The sequence below is a fragment of the Myotis brandtii genome, unplaced genomic scaffold (assembly GCF_000412655.1).
Source record: "Myotis brandtii unplaced genomic scaffold, ASM41265v1 scaffold227, whole genome shotgun sequence".
NCBI lineage: Eukaryota > Metazoa > Chordata > Mammalia > Chiroptera > Vespertilionidae > Myotis > Myotis brandtii.
The window spans coordinates 176,591-185,727 of NW_005358520.1; positions in this window are offsets into that span (position 1 = coordinate 176,591).

Sequence of the window (9,137 nt, forward strand, 5' to 3'; positions counted from 1 at the left end):
GCCTGTGCCCTCTCGCAATCCAGGACCCTCAGAGGATGTTGGAGAGCCGGTTTTGGCCCGATCCCACAGGCCAGGCTGAGGGATCCCACTGCTGCACAAATTCGTGCACCGGGCCTCTAGTGTAAAACATGAAACCAATGGAAGTAGATGAATGTACTCTCATTCGTTGGCAGCAGACACCACATCAATAGTCTGAGTAGAGCAATTTTTGGTGGCTTTTTGAAAATGTAAGCATAACACAGATTTGCCTTCAAAAAGATTGTAATCAAGTCAGAGTTGTCAGAGGATTGTGTTTGAACGACTCAAGAGGATTTCCTGTATCGGTCACGGAAGAGCCTGTTGATAAGGTTCGAGGGGCTTGCTAGTTGTGGACTCTATTGAGGAAACCAGCCCCATATATAATGTGTCAGCAAGTCTATCCGTGGCAAACAACACAGTTTATTTCTCACCCATACTCCATGTGCATTACATACTCCAGGCTAAAGAAACAGTCTCTACTGGGTGTGGTAAACACACAATACAGTACACAGATGATGCATTATAAAATGGTACACCTGAAACCTATATAATTTTATTAACCAAGTCACCCCGTCCATTCAATGAAGAACACACACGGTCTCTAACGGGGCGTTACTGGTCTTGTGGTAAGGCGAAAGGAGGCATGCCGAGTCATCGGCTGACTCAGCACTTTCTTGGCAGTTGCAGGCATCTCTTCTGCTCAGAAGGGAACACCCCTCAGCCCATCAGAAAAGGGACATGGAATGAGAACTACAAGGAGGGAAGCCCATTTTTCAAGCATTAAAATAATCCAGGATACTTATGAAATGCCTCTAATACTTAGTAACTTTGTGACCTAGGAAAAACACTTCCTCTCTTAAGCCTCCATCTCCTTGCCTATAAAATATGAACAGTATTTAGTCATGGAGTTAAAGGCAGAATGAAAATCAATATATAAAGCATTTAAAGTTAGGCAGGAACTCAATAAATGGTAGCTACTCTTATGAATTCCACATGAAGGTAGAGCAATAGATTCTTATGATTCAAACAAGTCTTGAGCAATAATACTAAAGCATTAAGGAAATTAATATGGAAAAGCTTACCCTGCTATTCCTTTCATTGGTTTATATATCATTAAATTACTTAATCAATATTGTTTGGGTGTATTTTTCTCAGTGTTGTCTGCCCCGGGACATGTTCTGCAGTTCTGAGCTGCCGATTTGCTTCACGTGATACCTTTGATGAAAGGAGGACTCGATCTTTCCAGGACGAGATGCCAAAACCCAGTACATCTCAGGACGCAGTGACTGAGGCCAGGGGCGCGGGCCTGGGGGCCTGGCCTGCAGAGGGGCCCGGCATGGCCTTCGGAAGGAGCCTTGATGCCGAGCGGCTGCAGAACCAGCAGCCCCACAAACCACAAACCTGGTAACCGAGAGCCCTGTGCTGCTTCCACGGTTTGAAATGTATCCCGAGGAAGGATTCCAGCCCAAACCAAAATTGGCGAAAATTCTTAGAAAATAGGAGGATCTGGGCGGCTCGGATCTGCTGAAATGAGCGGCTGCTGACGAAGTGTCTGCCCCATTTCGCCGCCTTGAACACGATGGGCCGTGGGCCAGAAAGTAAGCATAGATGTGGCTTCAGGCACTGGCCCTATTCCTTCTGAAAATTTGAATATTTGGTTTTCGTGACTCTACACTCTTCTCATTCTCCATTTTTTTACAAGAACGATTTTTTCCTCTTTGACGGAAAGTCTCCTTTCACGTTCTTATAGTTTATTCAGTTCCACTTGGATATTGTTAAATCCCTACATGTAATGCTATTTCACGTGACATTTTCTGCCTTCCCACCTCGCTACTAAGTGCTCACTAGCACAGTGATAGCGAACCTTTTGAGCTCGGCGTGCCAGCATTTTGAAAAACCCTAACTTAACTGTGGTGCCGTGTCACATACAGAATTTTTTTGATCTTTGCAACCATAGTAAAACAAAGACTTCTATTTTTGATATTTATTTTATATATTTAAATGCCATTTAACAAAGAAAAATCAACCAAAAAAATCAACCACGCGTGTCATAGGTTCGCCATCACTGCACTAGCAGCAAGTGAGTGTACTTTTGATGACTTTCAGTGTCTGACACCGCGCTGTTATGAGGAGACTGTGTTAACAAGCACGTGCTCTGTTTAGAAAGCCGCTTGTCATTTCTCCTGGCTTTACTGCTATCACACCTACAGGTTACAGTTTTCCTCACATGTCATGACGGTCTAGGGCTGCCTGAGTGGAAGAGCCGATCGATTTTAGCTGAGGAAATGGTTGCTGTGGGGCCTGGCTAAGAAGGCCCAGGTTAGACGTGTACTTGTCCTACTTCATTCTCTGAAAATGTGTGTTAGAGGGACGCCGGGGCTGGAACCATGGGCGCTTCCCTTGCATGAAGTCAGCATCGAGCACAGATCCTTGCAGCAAACACGTGGGAGGCTGGGCGAGAGAGGAAACTGAGAATTAGTATCAGGATGGAAGCTCTGGAGTGAACACCCGCTGGGCCTCCGATCCGAGAAATAAGAGGCTAGCACAGGAGGCTGCTGATTCGGGCCGGGTGAGCCACAACCCATCGGGATCTTGCGAGCGTTCACACCAGAAGGAAAGAGACAGTGCGGCAGCTGTTACGCGTGGGTGAACCCGACGGGCAAAGGCTCACTTCCCCGAGTCCCGGGAAGAACTCGGGCCCAGGCGCTCACAGCCATCCCAGCATCAGCAGCTGGGGGAGACCTACCCTTTGGGAAGCGGGGCCTTGGGAGGCGAGGGTCAGATGGGCCGTGGGGAGCTCTGCTCGGGGCTTTAAGCACATGCACAGGAGCTGAGACCGTGTCTCACAGTGAAGCTGTCCTCGAAGTCCCGGATATTGCATTCTTCAGCGTGTAATTACTCAAGGAAATTGGCCGTCAGTCTTTGCCGGAACGTCTACAAGCAGCCATGCCAGGCGCGCTTGTGTGGGAGGCCAGGCGGGGTCTTATTCTTGAGGGTTTGGGCTCTGGCTCTGAGAACTTGCGCAATGATGATGCCCAACAAAGGGTTATTGGGTTCTATTGGGCCCAATGGCCACAATCTCTCGATTACCCAGCCTTGATTGTCTGTATTGTGTCGTTTGAGCAACATGCCCTCTGTAGCTGACGGTTCAGTGATATTCCTGGTGACTGCAGTTCCGTGTCCCAAAAGAGGCCATGTTCTCCTGGCCACCTCCATCGCTTCCACAGGCCAGGCCCCCCTGTGAGTCAGACCGACTTGCTGCTTATCATGACGATGGCAACACTTTTCTCCTGATGGTTAAACGCCTCCCCTGGATCTCCATTTGGCACCTTCCATCCCCATTGCCGTCTGCAAGCCTAGTACCATCATTATCTACCGCATACCTTCATTATCTACACCACAAAGACACCCCGGATCTTCTCAGCAACCGGCGGTTCTCCCACAGGCATAGTCCCTGTCACTTTTGTAAATGGGGTGGCCTCGGGGTGATGTAGAGGAACAGAGCTGGAGGGTTTCATAGCTCTGTGTAGACTGTCTAGCAATGCTTCTCTGAGGTGTTGTTTTTTAAAACTTATTTCACTAGTTTTCATAGAAGTTATATTATTTCCATTTCAAGCAATCTCATCAGTATGTCAGCACTGTCTTTCCAGACCATAAAATCCTGTATCACAGGAGATCGCTCCCATATCAATAAATTATCCATTCTCCAAATGTACCTGTTTTATCCTAACAGTTTTTCTAGTTCCTGCTGATACAAAGTTTCTAAATCGTCTTAGGAGCACAACTCCTCTTCTCCCTTAGGAGGCGCAGAACTTTCTTTGCCAAGCTTTAGTGGGACTTCCCTCTAGTTATTGGTCTGGTGGACTAGGGGATAGATGGGTGGAGACCCCCAGAAGGAAAACATATTGTCTCCCAGTTTAAGATCCCTGTGGCCCCAAAGAGCTTAGTGGGACTTCCCTCCAGTTATTGGTCTGGTGGACTAGGGGGTAGATGGGTGGAGACCCCCAGAGGAAAACACATTGTCTCCCAGTTTAAGATCCCTGTGGCCCCAAAGAGCACATGAAGAGGGTGAACGTTCAACAGAGAAGACTGGGCCTCTGCTGTAGGTGTTCAGGGTTCAAGGTGGCCCGAGTCTTCAAGCTTGTGCCCACATGTATCCGTTTGTCCCAGGCTGCGTCTCAGATTTCCATGTGCTTTTCCATCACAGCCCTGAGAATCCAATCTTTCCTGGAGCCAGCCGCCCTGGTACATCCTGAATCTTATTCTCAGTGTTCCCTTCTCCCCAGGTGACGGTGATAGGGTTCTTTACATTGTGCAAGACTCTGTTGTTTCATAATTTTTTTAAATTGTTGATTAATCATATGTAACCAACGATTGTTTTCTTTTGTTGTTTTTTTCTAATCTATCCACATGCCTAAACGACAGCTATCTAATTCCATGCTCCTTATTCTGTCTACATTCTCCAAGCCTTTAAATATATACATTATTGCATCTAACAGTATATTCAGAGAGGAAGGGAGAGGGAGAAAGAGAGAGAGAAACATCAATGATGAGAGAGAATCATTGATCAGCTGCTTCCTGCACGCCCCCTTACTGCAGATCGAGCCCACAACCTGGGCATGTGCCCTGACCAGAAATTGAACCGTGACCTCCTGGTTCATAGGTCAACACTCAACTGCTGAGCCCCGCCGGCCGGGCATAAGAGTATATTCTTTACACAGGTATCCTATTCCGTTTCATAACCTTTATCAATTCCCTGCAAGTCAGCCATCTCAGCATTCTACCATCAGCAGTGCTCGGTCCTGAACGTCGATTTTCCAGGAGTTATCTTGCTCCAAAATATCACCTTAGAGTTTGCCTCCTAGGACTAACTCTGCGTTAGCTGTCACAAGTCAGCTTCCTGAGGAAGAAGATTCTGGGTTGGAAATGTGCAGTAACAACATCTATCAAGGAATGAGGGACGTAGGATTGGGCAGAGGGAGAAATTATAGGGCAACGGAGTTGTAACAGAAACCTCAGGCCAGCCCATGTGGAACGCTGTAGCAGGGACATCTGTCCAGGAATGTCCCGAGGCGGGAAGAAGTGGTACTTCCTACTAGATGTGTCCTTGGGTGCAGCCTCCCTGAGAAGGGGGTGTGATCTCAGGTGAGGTCACGTCCTTTGGCCAAGGATGAGTCTCAGGGAGGGACGTGGTGGTGACCCACCAGGCAGCGCTGTCCGCATCCAGGAGAAGAGAGGCCCTCAGCCCTGGGAGCAGAGGTCTTCCCCCGCCTCAGCCTCCACACTGTGGTCATATGTCTCTCAGTAAAATCCAACAAGACCTGCCCTAGCTGGTTTGGCTCACTGGATAGAGCGTCGGCCTGGGGACTTAAGGGTCCCAGGTTCGATTCCGGTCAAGGGCATGTACCTTGGTTGCAGACACATCCCCAGTAGGGGGTGTGCAGGAGGCAGCTGATTGATGCTTCTCTCTCATGGATGTTTCTAACTCTCTATCCCTCTCTCTTCCTCTCTGTAAAAAATCAATAAAATATATTTAAAAAAATCCAACCAGACCACCATGTTTCCAACGTGCGCCATCGTAGGCAGACTTTTACCACGGGCCCCATCTGGCGGATGTGCCTGCACAATCCCTTCCCTTAATGGGAGCAGGACCAGGGAATATAATGGGATATCGTTCCCGTGATTCTGCTACTAATCAATTGACGTTGAGATCATCGAAAGGAAAAGGTGTTCTTGGGTGGGCCTCGAATCCTGGGGTGAGTCCAATAAAAGAAAGCAAAGCATCTGAGAAATAGTCCCCTGATGGCCACTGAGAAGCAGCCAGCTCCCACGTGTCAGAGGGCCGGGGGCTGGGAGGCCTCCAGATGCTCGGAGAATCCCCGCGGACGGCTAACAAGAAGACGGGACTCCCAATCATGCAACTCTAATAAATTCTGTCAAAACGCAGGTGAGCCTGAAGGAGGACTGACGCCCAGATAAGGCGGCAGCTCTGGTTCGGCTCACAGCTGAATTTCAACCTCGGAGGACGCGGAGCAGAGAACCTAGCTCAGCCAGGCCTGGACTTCGGACTGACAGGGACTCTAAGATAGTAAGTGGGTGTTGTTTTGAGCCATGGAGTGTGTGGTCCCTTGTTATGCAGCAGCTAATCCCTAAGGACCACCATCTGAGACCCTCTACAACTCAAACTTGACTTATTAATCCAGTGGGATTTCTCAAGATGCGAACATGTTTCAATGCTTTCCAGCTTTTCTCGTTCCACCCTCACACGCATGGTTCTCATTCCTGCCTCTGGAGGTGCCCCGGGACCTGGTCTCCCTGTGGGGCTCCCGCTTCCTTCCTGCCCTGTCCAAAGCTTATACTTTCCTAAGGCCCGCGGTCCACATCTTCTACACGACAGTCAACCCACGTTTGCTCTGACCTTGTAAGGTCCCGAGAGGCTCTAATTCATTGCCTGGCAAACACACCCAAATACCAGGGAGACTCTGCCTTCCCAGCCCATTTCCCAACAGGGGGCCCCGAGCGGGGAAGACCCTGTGACTTCCGTCCCCGACTTCCCTGCAGACGGCAGCTCAGCTTTGCCAACACAACGTAAACTGTCGGTTAGTCATAGAAGCCAACTACTGCTTTCTTTCGTGACTACTTCAATGTGGTGCAGAGTTTGAATGAAGAGTTGGCTTTCGGGTGCCAGAGGGGCTTTCTCGATGATTTATTCTAAAACCTCCATTTCAGCCCTGGCTGGTTTGGCTCAGTGGATAGAGTGTTGGCCTGTGGACTGAAGGGTCCTGGGTTTGATTCCAGTCAAGGGCACATGCCCTGATTGCGGGCTCGATCCCCATTGGGGGCGTGCAGGAGGCAGCCAATCCGTGATTCTCATCACTGATGTTTCTCTCTCTCTCTCCCTCTCCCTTCCTCTCTGAGATCAATAAAAATATATTAAAACAACAGCAACAACAACAAAACTCCCTTTTACACACAATGAAAGTGAAGCACAAAGAGTTCAGAGGCTCCTGCCTCAGAGCTGAATGTGCGTAGAGAACCACTCTCTCCTGCTTCCCAGTTCACCAAGTTCATAATCAGAGGGGAACTAGGGACTTTGAGAAGAGACAGTGAGATCCGTGTTTGTCTGAATCGTGAATCACTATTAACTCGGTCTGTCATGAGTGAAGGTTGTCGAGGTAACAATGTCTAAACTTTAGAGAGTTTTTATGAACATTTAGTGGAGCCAGACAGAGGGGACTCCTGGAAGCAAGGTCTCCACAGACTGAGAAAAAGGCCTCCGAAAACAACAGCTTGCAGCTGCCTTGCAGGCATTTCATGTTCGGGAGGAAATGCAGGGCGGTTACAGGAAGGCGGAGCAAGCGGCCAGGGGCCTGGATCACAGGATCGTTCAGATTGTGGGCTGTTTCATGGGGGAGTGGGCAAGTGGGGGGGTGGAAGGTGGTCAGGGATTACAAGGCGGGAAAGGGGGCAGTTTACAGGTGTGGTAACCTTAGACGCACAGACGCAATGGACAGGGCTTGCTTCAGGCAAAGATGCACTTTGTGGTGTAGAAATTGTATGCGGGGGGCGGGGGTGACTCCCACCAGGACCTGCCCAGGTGGGGATTTTTGATCAGATCACCTGTGAGTTCACTCTCCACAGAACGGCTTTCTCACCCACAAGCTGTAACATTCTATTATGACAGGAGATCATTATAGGGTCCAATCGTGAGCGTGGACTCAGTCTCTCAAGTCTGACTTTGAACCCTATCCCTGCACGGTGCGATGCATGACATAGGGGATTTATTTAAACTCTCAGAACCTCAGTTTTATAAGTAAATAGTAAAACTTATCCCTTACGGTCTTGGCATGATAATAATCGGCTCAATGACCTTTCATTATTATCTCTTTATTTTTATTAACTTAAAGAAGTTTGTTGAGCTAAAAATTGACCTGGAAACGTGTCTGAAGAAGTGTGCCATGGTTTTAGGCTGGGTGACTTCTCGGTTCCTGGTGGCCATGTGACAGGACAGGTTTCAGTCCTCAGGGGGAGTCCGTGATAAAACAATGAGCACCCACTCACCGAATGGGGGCAGATTAGAGGAACGGGTTTGATAAACCATTGATGTCAGCTATGCTAACAGTTTAAATTTTATTCAGATTATTTTAGCAGGTGCTCCCCAATCGGCCCTATACTGCTCCAGAATTACTTCTAGACTTTACCTTGGCAAGCCATTTCCAACCTGTGAGTTCCCTGTGTGTGTGTGTGTGTGTGTGTGAAACCAAATGTGAATTTCAGATGGACATGATTTAAAGGTCCTTCACTGTGACCCTCTGATCGCTGATGTTCTCCCATTGGCCATTAATTGCTTTCTGAAGCGTTAATTTTTTAAAATGTAAAATAATTCTATTGAAAAAAATGTAATTCTCAACATTTAATTGTAATGATTTGATCACTATAGTGGAAGAAAGAATAAGAAATGAGGTAAAAGGGGGAAATTATTAGGAAAAAAGAAATGACATATAAAGAATAAAGAGGGTTTGCTAATCACTAATTTGCATGTTGTATCCAACAACTATAGAGAAACCAGGAGACTCTTGGTGAAACTTAAATATTTCCAAAGCTTTCTGTACAATTCAATCACAGATGTTCTAGGCGGCCCTGGCCCGTGTGGCCCAGTGGATAGAGTGTCAGCCTGTGGACCGAAGGGTCTCGGGCACATACCTGGGTTGCAGGCTAAATCCCTGGCCCTGGTCAGGGCACATGAAGGAAGCAACCAATTGATATGTCTCTCTCACATCAATGTTTCTCTCTCTGTCTCTCCTCCTCCCTTCCTCTCTCTCTAAAAATCCATGGGAAAATACCCTCCGGTGAGGATCAACAACAACAGATGTGCTAGTCTCCCACAGCCCCCCAGGTCTGGACAGTTCCTGGAAGAACCGAAGGGCACACTGCTCCCCTCTCAGACCTTCCCCAGGTGAGCACTGACGTGCAGTCACTGCCCCTACCGGCTGGCCGGCATGAGGCCTGCCCCTCTCACACGGGAGGGGAGGATGAGATCTGGGAAGGAAAGAGGGAACAGAAACCAACTCTAGGTCACTCCCCACACAGGATACAGGAAAACAGCTGCGTTTTCTTAC